The sequence below is a fragment of the Ambystoma mexicanum genome, chromosome 7p (genome assembly GCF_040938575.1).
Source record: "Ambystoma mexicanum isolate Mex_15411 chromosome 7p, UKY_AmexF1_1, whole genome shotgun sequence".
Taxonomy (NCBI): domain Eukaryota; kingdom Metazoa; phylum Chordata; class Amphibia; order Caudata; family Ambystomatidae; genus Ambystoma; species Ambystoma mexicanum.
This window is the reverse complement of record NC_090939.1, coordinates 632,378,714-632,396,990: the sequence shown is the minus strand read 5'-3', so window position 1 is coordinate 632,396,990 and position 18,277 is coordinate 632,378,714. Positions and strand designations below refer to the sequence as shown.

At 45.3% G+C, this 18,277-nt stretch overlaps 1 protein-coding gene across 2 annotated transcripts in view; it reads right to left on the bottom strand.

The window, feature by feature from the left end:
• LOC138526210 (pyrimidine-specific ribonucleoside hydrolase RihA-like) overlaps positions 1 to 18,277 on the bottom strand; it is a 517,957-nt gene that overhangs the window by 50,930 nt on the left and 448,750 nt on the right. The window lies entirely within an intron of this gene.

Genomic DNA, 18,277 nt, shown 5'->3' with positions numbered 1-18,277 from the left:
TGAGTTGGGGATAATCTTCTACTCATCAATACTTCAAATGTACCCTCTCGGTTCAGTTGTACCACTGCCGATCCAGTATGTCTCATCCCCATCTTTTGATCAATTCTCGATGATCCCTCAATAAAGGCCACTCTCTCCCTTCCTAGAGCATTCTCTCTAACTCAGGGAATATCATCATAACACTCAGTATACATGGTACAATCATGCAAATCGTCTTCTCCCACTGGTTCAACTATGAACATTGGCTGATTCACTGTGTTACACCTAATAACTTTGACTGCAGGGTTTAAGATAATTACCTCATACTCTGACGCTCTTTGTGTGGTTAGTGTACTTTTGGGCTTTCCTAGAATGGCGAATAATGCATGCTCTACGAATAACTTTACTGAACAACCCATGGTTCTACTTGAGGCCTTTTATTTGCAAATGCAGTTGCAGCTAAAGATTGCTCACAAGAATAATGTATCTTGATGACTGGATCTAAGATCCCACTATAATAATCTAATGGTTTATGACCATGTCCCAGTGTTTTTTTCTGTGTAAGTACTGCTGTCATGACTGCTCCATTTGAATGAGAAAATAAATACAATTCTTCATTATAATTTTCAATTCCTAACGCGGGAGCTGTGCTGATTGCATTTTTTTATTCATGAAATCCTTCAGTCATTTCTTCTGTCCATATTATTTTATTTTTAGCCACCTGTGCCTCTTTGAGTCCTTTTAAAAGTGGACGAATATACGTACTGCAAAGAGCCAGGCCCTGCAATAACTCCATAGACCTCAAAATTGTTGCATTTGTCTCACTGTTTTTTGCTGTTCAGTTCTCATAATAGCCTCTGCCCTCTCAGGCATCAGTTTTCTTCCTTCATGCGAGATCAACTGTCCTATGTACAGTACTTCTTCTTGGCAATATTGTAATTTCTCTTCTACTTTGTACCCTTTCTCTTTCAGTATAGTCATAAGTTTAACAGAGTCTTCTCTGCAGCTTTCTTCTGTCCCACTGCACAGTAAAATGTCATCAACGTATTGAATTATGGTACTTTCTAGTTGGATATTACTCAAGTACATCTGAAGGACTCACAGTGTCCTTGGGGAAAACAAGGGTGTTTCAGGCGAATCATTCTATACGAAAAGGAAGTCAAATCTTGTGAATCCTCATGAAGGGGAATTGAGAAAAACACCTTTTTCAAATCTACAACGGTGAAATACTTTGCTTTTGATGGAATGTTACATAATATCGTCGCAGGGTTTGGAACCAAGGGAAACTGTGCTTTGACTATATGGTTCAAAGGCTGAAGGTGCTGGATAAATGTCCACAACCCCACCTTTGATTTTTTTGACAGGGTACACGCCTGTGTTACACAGGGAATTGGATGGTACCAAAATGCTTTGCTTCATTAAAGCGGATATGGTTTTGAATATACCTTCATCCGCTTCTCTGGACATTGTATACTGTTTTTGCACATGGCAGAATTGCTCCTGGTTTAAGCTTAATTTTAACTGCTCCTGCTCGTTTCAATAAGCCCACGTCATATGGACTTTTAGTACATAAGATACTCGGTACCTTTTCCAAATCTTCCTGAAAAAATTGCGTTTTTATTTTTTACCAATGCCATTCTCTGCAGTATTTCTATATTCTCCACTTTGATCCAATAAGTGAGATTTATGAAAAAATGCTACCTCATCATTTGAATAATGATCCCTAAATAGTTTCTCGTCGGTCAAGTCTGTCAATCGAAATCCTTCATTAAGGGCTATCACCATTCTCCATCCCCTTCCCTCATCGTCTGTCCCATGAAGCATCACCCTATCTTCTTTAACTTTTGCTGCTTCTAGTTCTAAAGGGATAATTTTCCCTTCCTCATTGTACCTAGGGATCTCTGGTCTGAACAAAAACTTATCAGGTATTCTCAATAGCTTACCAATCATTTTAGGCAACTATGATAATAAGACAGTCACTCCATACAAAAATAATTCTGAGCATACATACGTAGTGTTCCCCTATAGAAATGTGTAATTCGTCTGTGAAAGGAACTAAACTCATTGCCCCAGAGAACCCTTGAGTATTCATGGCATTGCCTGACATTGGATATTTTCCCTTGTGGACACAGGAACAAGTAGCCCCAATGTCTACGAGAAATTAAAACATTCTGCCTGCTATCGTCACCTTGACCCTTGATTCCTTTTGGGGTGTGTGTCACAGATAGTACTGAACACATCAGGTCGCTCTGTGAGCTGTCCTGTTGTGGATTTAAATCCATCCCCGTACCTGTGAAAAGATTCCCTCCCACCAAAGTCATACTTCCAAATTTGGGCACGGATACTTGCGTGGCTCCCGTATCCATGTGCCATTGTTATGCACCTGCCTGTTGCATTGGAATATATTGTATTTGTTCGGTCAGTGCCTGATGTTTCTGCCCCTGCAGTGACTGCATCTGCATTGGGACTTGTATTGCTGTGATTGCGGTGCATTTGCCTGAGGTTACGAATGATCTTGGGCATAATATCCTTGTGAATCTGCATTATTCTGTGTGGAGCATATACACCCCCCCTCCCTTGGAGATCGCCAATTCTGTTGTTGCATGCCACCCCTGCTTCTGCATACTCTAGCTAAATGTCAGAATTTACCGCAACTCTAGCACTGCGGTGACTGTCACCATTAAATCCTCCCTTCCCTTAAGGGTTTTGAAATCCAACTCGTCGTCCTCCTTGAGGCCCATTCCCCTCTGTCTCTCGGCATAAAATTATACCCATTCTGATCCATAACACATGCTGCATATTTGTGCAGTTGCTCCCTCATTACTTATCAGTACTGCTCCTTCTATGGCGTACTTTGATATTCTTTTCTGCACCAACTTCGTCTCTTCCTATTTTCTACTCTCGGCCTTCTTTTTATATTTCTCCCTCAATATTGTACAGCAAGGCACAATTGCCAATTGTATCTCTGACCATGGTTTTGCTTCCATTCCCACTCGTTTCTTTAGCTGCCGTTGCACCAGCTCTCGCAGCCCTTGACATAAAATATGATAAAATAATGCTACCGTTTTATCCCATGATTCATGCATCTCCAAATTCCATCCATCCATCCTGAATTTCCTGAATAAAGGCAATGGGGTCTTCAGTCGCTCCCATTTTCCTAGCCATTATTCCCTAATATCCGATGGATCAGTATAATGTACTCGTAGTGATCGCCATACATCTGCTCTACAATTATTAAATGGCACTCCATGGTGCACCATGTTTTGCGCTGTGATGTTTGCATATCCTGCTCTTTTCCAAATGTCGTCAGCTCTCTCCCCTAGAATAGCTGATAACAGGCCTTTAATGTTGCCTATGGCTAGAGCCACTCCTGACATTATTTTCTCTAATTCAGAGATCCACTTCCCAGCCCTGGAAGTTAAACTTGGTAGGGTGCACTTTAAATTCCCCTTATCCATTTGGGCCATGGTATATATTGTGGTTGACCCCCTCCTTTCTCTAACAGTGGGAATTGTGACAATCCAGGTTCATAAAAATACCTGCCCATAGTCTTTGTTTTTCATGCAGCAATATCCTCGCTTGTTTGTTTTCATCCTGGTAATGCCCTTAATCTGCTTACATAAGGCAGTGATGCATTTCCTGCACTGCACGTTCGTTACCCTACGTACATCCTTCTTTACTATTCTTAGTGAATGTATCTCTTCTCTTTTATTCACTCCGTCTCAGAGTTTAATACAAGCCCTTCTTATTGGCTCTATGCCTCAGGAATCCTTAACACTCCTATGTGAAGCTATGGCGTCTATTCTTTCCGTCCCTCGTGGGTCCATGAAATTGAGGTATCCTTCTCTCTTCTCTAAAATCCCCAAAAATTCAGTTACTCTTTCTATTTATACATATATATATATATGTACAGAACACACCATAAAACAATCCCTCCCCCCATTTACCTTTTATCGCATTCGATGGTCTACTTACATCCGCTGTTCAGCTCGAGTCCCTCGGCATCGACTCTCCCAAAATCGACCAGTTCACCTTTAGTCTGCGGAGCGCCTGAGGGACCGGACAGGAATTTCGTCAAAGGGGGACCTGCCAACCAGATTTTGAATACGTGTTCTTTTATGCGCCGTTCTCTGCAGGAAACTCAGCAATCGTCTGGCTAATGGTAGGAGCAGGCGATAGTCTGGGGTCTGGATCTAAGCCTAGATTTAGGTTGTTAGACCAGAATTATCCGCACCGCTGGGAAGGGCGTGGCTTGCAGCCATGGTATAAGCCGACTCCTGGGATAGCTCCCGCCCGATCCATCAATAATCCATTTGAAGAGACCGATTACTGCATCAGTTTTTACCAGTGTTCACAGCAATATTGCTGCACACAAGTGTGAGAAGGTGCTAGGAAACATCTGCAGCGGATGCCTGCAAGGAATCGACCGAAAGCCGTCCCGTAAGCCGCGAGGACCGCTGGAGAGTGCCAAAACAAAATGTTACCCGTTCGCGCATTGGGCTGACGATGGGACAGGAGCAGCGTGAGGGAGGAGCGGTCCACTGTTACTGCTGCCGGGGTAGCTCCAAAGTGGAACAACAGTGCAGGACAGAGAGGGGAGGGAGGGTTTCCTAAGGGAGTTATATGAGGCCGGGTTAAGGCCCTGTTGGTTGTATTGTTATATAATGCAATAAATAAATTAAAAATAAAAAAAACAGTGCAGGACAGATTGCAGGGCTGCCCCCTATAACATCCAACTGTGAGAGCGCTGAATAGGCATCCCTGCGCTGTGGAAGGGGCCTGCTAGGTCGTGTTTGTGCAAGCAGGCGAGCGCTACCAACCTGCGCAGCCCTGAAAAGACTCATATCAGCCTCCCATGCACACCGGCTGTGTGGGCGCAGTGAGGGAGAAAGCAGTTGCTGAGAACCAAAAAGGAACATGCTAAACCCCTGCGCGCATCGAAAATAGAGTTGCGGCGAGGGACAAAAAAGCAGGGTGAATACTTGGTGCTCGCGAACTGAGTGCACAGTGCAAGGGCACCCGGCGGTGCATCTGGGGCACACACTGCACACCCTTAAGAACGAGGCCCTGATTCGAGAGCCCCCCTCGCAGGTTACTGACTCAGAGGCTGCTGCCGGACACACATAGTGTTCTAAAGTTACTGGCACCACGTGGATTTGTCAGGCTAGTGAGCTGAGCCTTACTACACTTAGCGTGCCAATATATGGCATTCTCTGGCACATAGGACCCTAACCAACTCGGACTGTCATAGACAGCTCACCACTTTTCAACAAACAATGCAGGATACGACGGCTCCTGACACACTAGAACAGTGACCACAGTAGGCTGAATGCCTCCCAAGACCAATATTGGTTTGGTACAACATGGAACTAGAGTTAAGACGTTTTTTACGGACTGTGAGACTACGATCGTTCTTTGAGAACATGAGGAAGGCACTTCGGAAAATGACACAGGTCTCCGTCCTAAATCTTCTTGCATGCCTACTTTTGAATGATGCATTCTGAGGGATTTTAAACAACTGAGGAAGAAGAAACGACCAAGAGCACATCAAAACCTTACCAAATCAGAAAGAGATGCCCTTAAGGAACTTGCAGATAACCAAGATTTGGTTATAAAACCTGTTGACAAGGGGGAGGCATTGTTATTATGACCTCAGAACAATATTCCCACATGGTAATGCAACTTCTAGGTGATACCAACAGTTATCAACCCCTGAAGAAAGATCCCTCGAAAGAAATTAAATTGGAAACCTCGGAAATGGCATTTTTTGCCTTGGAACGCGATTGGATTACAGAAACAGAATACAGATTCCTCACTACATCTCAAGGTCGGACACCATGCATGTATGCCCTACCTAAGGTCCACAAAAAACCCGTAACCCCCCAGGCAGACCAATAGTCTCTGGATGTGGATCTATATTGAACCAATTTGTAGTTTTATAGACCATTTCCTGAAACCCATTAGCATTTTGACACCATCTTATATTCGAGATACTATGCACAGTATACAAATATTTGAGAACTTAGTTCAACCCCAGTAATCAATATTTGGTTATATTGTATTCCTATACTGTCATGACCCTTGCCCCTGGCCCTCACTGGCAAGTCAGCCTTCCAGTTAGGGGCAGGTCAAAGGCCTTAAAACCTCATCCAAGACTCTCTTTGGTGCCAGGCTCATAACCAACATGAAGACCAACATTAGAATGGGACTATTTACTTGGGACTATTTAACTTGGGGGTTCAGCCAACATGGAGGCACACACATAGCTCAGTTACAAGGAACTGAGCTAGGCGGTCTAGTCTTTTGGGTGTGTCAGGCCTGGGACTATTTTACCTGGACTACTTTACCTGAGACTATTTAAACCACACCCAAACAGCAGAACATGCTTTGCGTTATTCTGCTGTGGGCAGCGAAACGCTCACTGTGTCCAGTTCTTTCATGCCAGTTTACCTGAAACTAAGGACCTGCAGAGAGAGAAGAACACTACGAAACTTACCTGGAAGAGTATCCTGTCTTCAATCCATCGCTGACTTCAGATCCACTCACCTGAAGGTACAAACTCCATCATCCGGCACCGCATGCATCCTGGAATACCATAACCTGAAAAGAGGAGAAAGAAAGACAGCATTAGTAAGCGTTTACTCACGTTTCCTCCCGAATGAAGAAAGCCACACAATTCTTACCTGGGTAGTCATCTCCTGGTCAGTATCATTGCTGGAACATTACGGCGCTCGGCGAGGAACATCGCAACCTGCAAGGAGAGAAAAGACACATATTAGCAATATAAAAGGCAAAACAGCGTCACGCATCACGCATTATCACCGGACAGCATCGTGCACACCGCGCTTTCGCCTACCGGCCCATGCTCATCTTCAAACTGCATGACAACACCAAAATACCTTTCCATACCTAAAAGGAAAGAAGCAAGACATTATTATTCAAACAAAGAGGAATATAAGAACTGCATATAAAGACCTGTAAAGCAGCAAACCTACGGAGTTGCAGCAGGCCTGGATTCCCACAGGGGGGCTTGCACCAGTGAAGTAACTTGGTCGCTGCTCGCCTTTCCACATCTATGCGCCCCTGGAGCAGGACGGAGAATCCACCTTTTACAATATTAAGGTAAGGAGAAGGCCCAAGGGGGAGGAAGGAGTTGAGGCCATGGGAGGTAGGAAAACATAAAGACAATCTGGTATTGAATCCAGCTCTCCTATATTGCAGACCCATCTTTAACCAGAGGCCTTACCAAGGGACCGGGAGAGGGTTCGAGAGTGCAAATCATCCAACCAGGGCTGGGTGGCGTCCCCATGGATACCAGGTGAGCGTAACATATACACCAGCATACCCCAACAAGCTGCAATTGACTGTGTGTATGAGCATTTGACAGAAAGTTACAATCAAGGGTCCCACCATCATTCATTATTGAATTAATGACCCTAGCTCTATGTAAAAACTTTTTTTCATTTGACAATCAGTTCTATTTACACACCAAGGGCACTGCCATGAGTGCTACGTTTGCCCCAGCTTGGCCATCCTGTTTATGGCCACCTTTGAAAAAAACATATATTTACAACCAAATAAACATCTGGCGCAATAACATTAAGCATTGGCGATGTTACATTGACAATGTTATTTGTATCTGGGAAGGAAGTGAAGATGCACCCAAAACATTGTTTTCTTGGCTGAACACATGCAGCAGTGACATCCAGTTCACTATGGAATATAGTAACTATATGATTACCTTTTTAGATCTTAAAATCAGCCACTGTGAAGGTAAATTTATGTGCAACCTCTTCCGCAAGCCCACGGACCGCAACACATTTTTGCATTTTTCAAGTGATCATCCCGAGCACATTAAGGGAAATCTGCCTAACAGGCGATTTCTCCGACTCAGCATGATTTCTACGACAATGCGGAATCTTTGAGCAGGAGATTACGACAAAGAGGGTACCCTAAGCAACTGGTATCACAATCTAAAAAACATGCCAGGTTCACGGACCGCGACTCTCTGCTGACTCCCAAGATTACATCATCTCAGAACCAAGAGGACCCCATTACATGCGTGATTACCCATGGTCAGTTTGTTTTTGATATTAAAAAGATTATTTGTAAATACTGGCCAATTGTCACATGCCTGATCCACAAGTACTATTAAAAAGATTATTTGTAAATACTGGCCAATTGTCACATGCCTGATCCACAAGTACCATGGTTTGCTTTTAAAAGATCTCGGAACTTAAAAGAACATCTGGTCCACTCTAACTTTGATATGAAGAAAAGCACACAATGGACAGGCCTATGGAACCTATGGGTCACGACGGGACATTACCCTTGTGGCTCTTGTTCGGTCTGTCACTTTACCTGGAAGACCCAGCAATTCCAAGTGGGGCAAAGAATATGGTCCTTACGTGACCTTTCGAACTGTAAAACCAACCATGTCGTATATTGTGCGGAATGCCCCTGTGGCTTATGCTATGTGGGGCAGACAACCCATAATGTAGGGGGTCCGGATATCTAAGCATCGCTCTCGAATCTGATGTAAAAACTTGTCATCACCATTGGTACAGCATTATATTGACTTACATCACACCCCTGATGATTTGTCAAACATGTATGCCTACTGCCCCTATGGTTAACCCTGATACTGCTGCTGATAGCCATGCCTGTGTGCCCACTGCCCCCATGGTTAACCCTGCTACTGCTACCGATTGTCATGCATGTGTGCCTACTGCCTCTGATACTGCTATTGATTGCCATGCCTGTGTGCCTACTGCCCCCATGGTTAACCCTGATACTGTTGCTGATTGTCAAGCATGTATGCCTACTGCCTCTGATATTGCTACTGTTAGCCATGCCTGTGCGCCCACTGCCCTCTGCACTACACAAAAGGACCCTACAGGCATTAAGCACGCAAACCCACTAGCCTCAAACACCAGCAGCACACCCGCCCTGAAATGTGCTCTGGTCAACGCCAGGTCAATCTTTGCTCACACCCTGGATTTTCACGACCTGATTACCTGTGACCATCTAGATCTCCTCTTCATCTGTGAAACCTGGCTCCAAGAATCATCTGGCCCTGCCCTCTCCGTGGCCATTCCCAACGGATACACCATCTATAGACAGGATAGGGTCGGCCAAAGAGGAGGAGGTGTTTCCATTATTGCCAGAGACACTCTCAACATTAGAAGAATTCAAAGTGAATTAGGGTCCAACGCTGAATATCTTCTAATCAAACTCCAAACCTCGCCCACCTCCACCATAGCCTTCCATCTAGTGTACCGCCCTCCTGGCCCCTCCTCTTAGTTCCAAGAGGCTCTCATATATGCTCTGTCCAACAACATCAAAAAAACCTCCAAGGTAGTGCTACTAGGTGACCTTAATCTTGGCCTCAACGACAGGAACAATGCCCAAGCCTCTACTCTACATAAAGCTCTGTCAACATTAGGGTTTATCCAGTCCATCACTGAGCCTACCCACACTAAAGGCCGGACGCTTGACTGGGTAGCGCATCACAAGTGTCCCATCCTTATTCACTCGAACGCCTGGTTCACCCAAGATCTTATAGAATTACGATCCTCAAAAAGGCGCATGCTTGCAGCCTGCAGAAAAAAAACAAACGATAAAACTAAAACAGCTTTCAAAAATTGCTCTAAACAGTACAAAACAGCCATCACTCGGGCCAAAGCTGCATCTTTCAACACCAGGATCAACAATGCCAAATCTGGAACCAAAGAGATCTTTGCAATCTTCAGGGAACTTGAGACTCCTACCACCCCTCCTTCAAACATCATCAAGGATGAGTCCTGGTGTAACACTATTCAAACCGCTATGCTAGACAAGCTTGACAAGCTGCACGCTAAAATTATAGCGCACCAAAAAGCTTTACTATCCACCCTAGAAACACAGCACCCCTCCCCCCACCCACCGCACCAACCGCAGATGAGGAATTACCCACCTTTGACTTCTCTGACCTGACAGAGACAGAAGTTATAGACCTTATCAAATCCATCAAGCCTTCTAACTGCAAAGGGGATGCCTGCCCGGCACACATCATTAAAGAATGTGCCCACTCCCTGGCTCCCCTCATCACCGCCTTCATTAATTCATCCTTCCATTCAGCTCAGCTACCTACCTCACTGCACTGAAGGAGGCCTGGGTCCGCCCTCTCCTAAAGAAAACCTCCCTTGACCCAATGGTCCCAGGGAACTAGAGACCAATCACTACTGTCCCCTTCCTGCTAAAGATTCTTGATAAAGCAGCTTACCTGCAAGTTCAAAAATTCCTGGAGGATAACCAGCTCCTAGGGTTACGCCAATCTGGCTTCAGACCACGGCACGGCACAGAAACTGCCCTACTGGATCTCAAAAATGAAATCGATGACCTAAGAGATGCCGGCAGGCCTGCTCTCCTTCTCCTGTTAGACCTGTCGGCCGCATTCGATCTGGTAGATCACAAGACCCTATGTCTTCATCTGTCCTCCACTGCTAACTTCTCCCCAAAAGCCTGCAAATGGATATCATCCTTCCTCAAAGAGAGAGTGATGAAGGTATTCTCAGACTCCTCTAGTGCCGTCCCTAGCCCCATCAAATGTGGTGTCCATCAAGGGTTCTGCATATCACCAACTCTCTACAACCTCTTCACGAGGCCACTGTTCCAACTTCTTGACGCCATGGGTATCGCATATACCAACTATGCGGATGACACACAGGTGCTCATACCTCTGACTGGTGACTACCAGACAGACACGAATACTCTCAATCGCATCTACTCCACAATCCAGTCCTGGATGGCTGAAAACTGGCTGTGCCTAAACAGCGAGAAAACAGAACTCTTGCTAATTGGATCCACAACCACACTCAGTAAACTCAATGCGCAATACACAATACAGCGCATTCACAATAGACATAATCCACATTACCGTGTCCCAAGCCATCAAGACTCTAGGCGTATACCTGGAACCTAGTATGACCATGGACAGAGAGGTTAATGCCACTGCTTCCTCAGCTGCTTACCATTCCAAACTAATTAATGCAGTGAGGCCTTTTTTATCACAAGACAACTGTATCACCATTGCTAGGGCCATTATAGGTTCAAGGCTAGATTACTGCAACGTACTCTATGTCGGCACCTCCCAAAAAAACCTTGCAAAACTTCAAGTTGCCCAAAACAATGCCTTGAGGGCTGCAACGGGTATAGATTGCAGAGAGCACATCTCTGGGGTGAAAAGGCAGTTCCACTGGCTGCCCGTCAAAGAAAGGATCATTTTCAAAACACTGCCCATTGCACACAAATGCATCCATGGACTGGCACCTACCTAATTAGCTCAGAGGATCTCCATAAAAACACCCGCCAGACCGTCCAGGTCTGCGTATGCCAATCGCCTCACTGTTCCTCATACACGAAGAGTCAGAGCTGGTGGCTCCAGTTTCCCCAACTTGGCGGAAAGTCACTGCAACACCCTCCCTGCCCAACTCAGGATGATCGAATCTCACACAACCTTCCGTAAAGCCCTGAAGACTAAGCTTTTTACCTAAACTGCCTCCCCTACTGTATCAGATTATGACTGTCCATGCCCAATGCACCTGACTTGTAACTTACTGTATTCGATGTAACTGTTCTATTCAACTGCTATCTTGTAACCCTTGTAACCCTCAAGCAAGCCTGCATATGTATTCTTCTCAGCGCCTCTATGCCCACGGGTTGCAGCGTGCTATACAAATACTAAAATGAAAATAAATAAATAAATTTGAAGTGGTGGGTTCTTGAAAGGGTACGCCCAGGTCCAAATGTAATTGGTCGATTGTTGGACCTAGAATGCAGGTGGATACATAGAATGGACTCGTTGGAGCATGGTCTCAATGAACAGTTCCTACCACCGTAAGTCTGGTTTGTTCTGTCACAACTCTCTGGATTTAATCAAATTTCACCTGCTTAGCGGGTTTTGGGTTTGGTCCTATTGGATCTTCCCAACAGAGGGTGCGATGTCCGCGTGGTCCCCTCCAGTATGAATTTATCTTCCCTTTGTATCCGGGACAGCTTACATTCCTGTCACGTGTATTGGCTCCTTGCACCCACATGGTGTTCAAGTGGGGGTCTCCGGTCTCCAACTCTCTTTTTGGGCTATTTATCCATGAAACAGGATCATGCTGGTTCCCTGTTCAGAGTAGTCAGGGTACACACAATTGCATTACTACCACACACACCTTAGGTGTGCATTACTACCAGGTACGTCATTGGGGAGGACGTATAGTGTGGACTCTGTCCCCTTAAGACAGATACTCCCCACAAACAGCAGCCCCCTCCCCCACTTCCATGGACCTGCCGCGTCGACTTATGGGCTTATGATGCCTCCAAACTGATTGTGAGACCAATATCCGATCTACCTAAAGAGAATGGACTTTTGTTGAGACAAAGACACCACATTATCTCAGATGGACTTACGAGGTGTCAACTGTGTCCACAGGGTAAACAATACCTGTTCAGCAATGTCGTGTATTCATTGTGTTTTTCAATTATGTATATAAAGAAAATTAGTTTTTGTTTTCCCTCTGCACATTTTTGGTAAAAGGCACATGCAGGCTGTTACAAGCAACTCAATTGCCTGGCTGATGAGGGAACAATCTGTGTGCTTCACATATTAGGTTGTTCTCATATTTTGATTGATTTTTTTATATACACATAATATATTTGATATTTTATAACCAATGCCACATTTTGATTTCTAATGTTGTTGCTCACACATATTTCTCCAATTGTTTTGGTTTTCTTTGGGTTGTTTGTTGATGTAAATGGAATAAGTGTCTTAGGTATCATGGTTTCATTTTCTTCCTGCCATAAGTAAGTTTCATTTATTTGGGAATGCTTTTTGACAATCTTTTGTATCTTGTTTAATAATACTATAATACAATGTATTTATATTAATCAATTTGACGTATTGCGTGTTTCCATTGATGGCATTCAGGAGTTCCTTTTGATCATTTGTTGGTCCTATTTTGGGTGACGTTATTAGACTTTCAATTATATAAGTCTGGCTGTTTGTCACCATTGAGTAGTAGTTACTTTTTCGTTTGTGGTATATGTCAGTTACTAGCCCCCTTTCTGCTACCTGGTCACTTTGGGCTATTTGAGCCACTCCTGTGCCCCAAGACCAATAAGCCAAGGCACAGCCAGACAATATTGGACAATTACGGTACAAATATGCAGCGTACGCCGATGAAGGGCATGTCGTTGCGCCAGGATGAAAAGGGAGATGTAGTAGGGATGCATAACCAGATCCTGCAGGCCATTGCTGACCTGAAAGCTTCCCTGGGCACACAAAGAGAGGAAGATAAAGTGGATGCTGGCCTTCTACGCCAGGATGTGAGGAAGCTAGCTGGGAGGGCCACAAGTCTAGAACAACAGTCTAAAGAAAATGCTATACAGATCCAGGGAACACGCATTGAAGTCCATGTCCTGCAACAGAAGGTCAAGTTGCTCGAAGATAGGGCCGGCATGCAGAAGGGATAGCACGCCGTCCACATTGTGGGCCTGCCTGAGGGTGAAGAAGGCCCAGATCCTACAGCGTACACAGAGAATTTGTTCCTACAGGAAATTGGGCCAGGGAACCTGTCACAAGGCTTTACGGTTGAAAGGGCACACAGAGCCCTTAATAGACGACCACCACCAGGTGTCCCCCCAAAGGTCTTAAACTATAAAGATAGGGAGAAGATCCTGTCATACTCGAGACACAGAGGCACACTACGAAGGTCGTCGACAAACTTAGCTGCCTGTCCCGACTACTCCTTTCAAGTACAGAAGAGAATAGCACACTTTACAGCGACAAAAGCGCGACTCAGAAAGTCGGGATTAAAATACATGTTGATGCACCTGGCTTGCTTGAAAGTTCTATATAAAAACCGCGCTCTGTTCTTTAACTCGCCAGAAGAGGCTAAAGCGTGGTGGACAAACAGGGAATAGGTCTGACGGCAGAGGAGGAGGAAGCTCCGGAGAAGCAGAAAAGACCACCAGAATAGCCAGGGAGTAAGGTCTAGAGAGAGTTCGCCTCACTTGCCACGTCCGATGGACCCAGCATCAACCACAGATGGCCAGTCGAGGACTCCGGGACAAGCGGGCCAACAACTATGCTTACTGAGTCTACAAGACGCAAGGTCTCTTCTCTCTTGTCCGCTCTAAGTGGCAGGTTTCATCTATAGACTCGACCATCATCACCATTGAAGAGGGTCAGGCCCGCCATGACGCCAGGCCGTCTTCAAGGAGTTCCTTTTTGGGAACCCCCTGCTGCGTACTGACCTCCGGTTTGGGTACTGGAGGGACAGGCGAGAGGCAGACACGCCTGAGCATGGACAACAATGCTGGGTGACTATTACAAGTTATAGATGTTTGGGAAGTTAACAGGGGTTATGTTTTACCTGACCTGGTAACCAAAAGACACAGTGAGAACAACGCAAGGGGTGGTACACCAACCCGGGACCATAATGTTTTCGCTTGGTTGGCCCGGCATTCGGGGTGGTTCTATATGGAATACATACTAATGGCCGCAGGCATAACTTTACTTACCTGGAATGTCAGGGGCCTTAACGCATATGTTAAGAGGAATAGCGTCTATTGATATCTGCGTAGATGCAAGATTGACATCGCCCTGCTGCAGGAGATCCACTTAACAACTGATAAACAGACGCTGCTGGGCGGGAAGTGGAACGGGCAAGTGTTTGGTTCACCGTACTCAGCGTATGCCCTGGGGGATACTCATCTGGATAGCACCCAAGGTTCCCTTCAAGGAGACCCAAGTTAAGACGAAAATGAGAGCAGAATACTGCTGGTACAAGGGCTTTTAGAAAATAGAGATATCTGCCTGATCAACACATATGCCCCCATCACAACGCGGCAGCGTTCTTTCAAACAATATACCCGAGGCTGGCCCCCTATAGGAGCAGTAGTATAATATGGGGGGATTTCAATTGTGTCATTGATCCACTACTGGACAGGCCAGACACTAAATTTCGGAAACCAACTCCTCTTGCTAGGTCCCTGAGAACACTCTTGACGTCATTCGAATTGTTAGATGTATGAATATTGTATTCAGATTGAGTACTGTATAGCATTAGGTAATGCCAAATTGTAGAAAGATTTATGTTTTGAATATTCAAGAAATTTGAAAACTGATGTGTGACATTAGCCACCATCATTTATACTTTGTGTTCAAATCATTAAAATATGAGAAGAATTGCAAGATTAACAGAGAGAGAGTACTCATTTTGCATAGTTTTATGCTCAAAAGTGTGAACAGAGCCAAGGTCATTTTTGCTAAAGTGATCCCAAAAACTGTTCTGTTCATATTGGATTCTGTAGCCCAGAATCTGACTCTGTCAGCACCTAAGCAATTCTGAAAGTCATTTGAAAAACTGTATGAGAAATTATTTCAAAACCAGAAGGCTAAATTAAAAAAGGTGTGCTCCTCTACACCACTGTTACCAGAATTACAGATGTTAACACATACCCATTTTGGTCATAGCGACAAAGAAGTCAAGGATGGGGAATTGAAGCAAAAATGCCTAGGACACTGGGAAAGGTTAGGTAAGTACAACTACTCTAAATACATTGAAAGACAACATGCAGAGGGGATAAACCGGGCAGGTTGCTGGCATGGCTATACAAAAAAGAGGAAAAGCAAGAGCCCATCCACTCAATACACACACAGCAAGTTACCTGGTGTCACACACAAGAGGGAATCAATGCCGTCTTCATGGATTTCTACCAGATCCTCTTTAAAGAGAGGACTGTGGCCCCACAAACGACCTGAGGCGGTTTTGGGCGAGACAGACCTTCCCAGACTGGAGGAACTACTAAGCACGATACAAACACTGCTTACAGGCAAAACCCCAGGTTCTGATGACCTACCCAGTGAGTTTTAGAAGGAATTTGCACCAGAGCTAGCACCACACCTATTGAATATGTTCATTGAGGCGTTGGAATCCGGTGTCCTCCTGCTTAGCCTAAGGGAATCCGTGATCATCCCCCTCCTCAAGACCAACAAGACACAGACGGAGTGTAGCTCATACAGACCCCTGTCTATGCTTAACCGGGACATTAAGATATTGACTGCACTATTAACCAACAGGCTAAAGAAGGTGGTTCACAAGCTGGTGCATCACGACCAGACTGGGTATGTACTAGGCAGAAGTATGACCTGGAATCTGCGGCGATTGCACCATATTAGATGGTACTGCGACTTGGGAGTCCCCCTGTGCAATCGCCACACTTGACACCGTAAAAGCGTTTGACTCGGTCGGGTGGGACTGGCTTTACGCTACCCTGGGCAGGTTTGGCTTCGGTAAGGTGTACATCAACTGGGTAAAATTGATATATAGCAACCTAGAGGCCAGAGTCAAAACGGGTAAATACATTTCAGGAGCTTGGGAGCTGGAAAAAGGCACCAGGCAGGGCTGCCCACTGTCCCCGCTACTTTACATCTACTTAGCAATGGAACCGATTGCTGAATACTTAAAGACAGAATGTATTTTAGCAGATATAGCTGTTGATGGCGCTCGGCATCTGATTTCAATGTATGCAGATGATACACTCTTATACATTCAAAATCCAGAGGACAACTTGGAATGGATTCTGGAAGCCCTGGCGCACTTTGCTAGGATTTCAGGCAACAATATCAGCATAGGTAAATCATCTCTGTTCCCGCTGGCGGGTTTCGCTAAAACAGCGTTAAATAAACTACAGACCCTGGTTTTGAAATGGAGCGTGGACACGTTCATTTACCTGGGGGTCCAAATTTATCACGACCCAGGGCTTGAACACCGCCATAACACAATCAAAACTCTGGAAGTGGTTAAAAATTCAATGAAGTTCTGGAATAAACTGCCCCTCTCGTTAATGGGCAGGGCAGCGCTATTAAAAATGGTGGTCCTCCCCACATTGCTTCACCACTTTGTGAATGTGCCATTCAATATACCCAAGGCCTTCTTTATAGCCTTAGACACTCTATGCGAGGGGACTCCTATGGCAGAATGGTAGAAGTAGGATAGCACTAGCTTCCGTGTTTAGACCTTATGAAGAAGGGAGCATTCAGATTCCACACTTTGAGCTATACTATGTGGCAGGACAACTACAGTTTGTGGTGGACTGGCTAGTGGACAAGCCTTCTGCAGACACACAGATTCTACAGTCAGCTGTGCCATGCTTCTTCTTGAACGAAATAGTGTGGAACAAATAGCCCGTGACTGCCAAAGCTCACATCTGGTGAAGTTGGGTATACAGGTGTGGGACAGAGCTCACAAGTTAATAGGTCTAAAATATCAGTTTTCTGTACAGAACCCTTTGGTGTCTGTCGTACAAGCTGGCTCCCAGGCATACCTGGGAATACGCTCGATTTGGGAGTGGTGTGCCGCAATAGGAGATCTGCTCCACAACGCCTCATTTGTGTCTTTTCAGGAGCTGGTTGAAAACACGGGCTTGCATCAGGGGCAATACCTACTATACAGTACCATTAAGAATGAGATTACTGCATATGAAGAGATACTTAAAAAACTCTCTGTTATTGACGTACTGTATGACATATCAGAGGGAGGCCATGCTATCTCTAGGATATATGAATTACTGCTGACGCCAGGACCCCCCACCAAATTAGCAGCTAAGCACAAATGGGAGGAAGACCTTGGGGCCCCATTCTCAGACGCACACTGGTCTGAGATACTGCAATACCATAAAAAAGTGTCTAGGAATGTTAGACTCCAACTGATACAATTATTTGTGACACACAGAGTGTACATGACACCCTTGAGAATCTCAAAGTTCCCGGGCGCACCAACACAACACTGCCCACGGTGTAGGGCCACTGAGGCAGGTATACTGCACATGTTTTGGGCATGTCCCAACATAACTGAGTACTGGACAGAGGTTGAAGCGAGAATGAACAAGGGAGGGCTCCAGATCGGAGTACTGTCCCCAGCTGCTTGTCTGCTGGGACGGTTCACATGCCCCAAATCTGCAAGACATATACACAAAATGAAAGATCTAGCGTACATATTGGCAAAGCGCAGGATAGCTATAGCATGGAAATCCCCAAGGGGCCGTAGCACAGAGGATTGGTGGCGGTATCTGAAAAAGTGGTCTCAGGGCGGAAACAGTGGCCTTGGGCGAGCAATACAACTGTGCCGGTTGGACGCCAGCGAAGATATACTAGCATTGAATGTTCTGACAGAGACCATGTTTGCACAAGCGGAGGTGGAGCCAACCCTAAGAAATTGGCGCTAATCTCTGATTGGTATTAGTCTTCAGGCAATGTGCG